Source organism: Poecilia reticulata, unplaced genomic scaffold (genome assembly GCF_000633615.1).
Source record: "Poecilia reticulata strain Guanapo unplaced genomic scaffold, Guppy_female_1.0+MT scaffold_159, whole genome shotgun sequence".
In the NCBI taxonomy this organism is placed as follows: domain Eukaryota; kingdom Metazoa; phylum Chordata; class Actinopteri; order Cyprinodontiformes; family Poeciliidae; genus Poecilia; species Poecilia reticulata.
In genome coordinates this window covers 983,825-984,235 of record NW_007615017.1, presented here as the reverse complement: position 1 = coordinate 984,235, position 411 = coordinate 983,825, and positions in this window count along the sequence as shown.

The window sequence follows — 411 nt, the reverse complement described above, 5'->3', positions numbered from 1 at the left end:
TATCTAGTGTGGCGTTAACGCAGTAAGAATCAAAGCGGCGGTGGAAATGCTCTCCTGAAAACGCCAGCCCAGGATTTGCCGAGCCGAACAGAACCGACCCATTCAGGGATTCTTCGGCCGTTATCCTGGCTCTCTCTCTGCTGGTGGTCACCATGTTTTGGCTCATTGGTTTACCAAATTGGCAGTTTAGCAAAGTTAAATAAATAAGCATCTCAACATTCCTTCAGGTCGATTACGGTTCCTTCGTGTCGGTTACGGTTCCTTCTGGTCGGTTGCGGTTCCTTCGGGTCGGATACGGTTCCTTCAGGTCGATTACGGTTCCTTCGGGTTGGTTGCGGTTCCTTCGGGTTGGTTGCGGTGTCTTCGGGTCGGTTGCGGTTCCTTTGGGTCGGATACGGTTCCTTCAGGTCG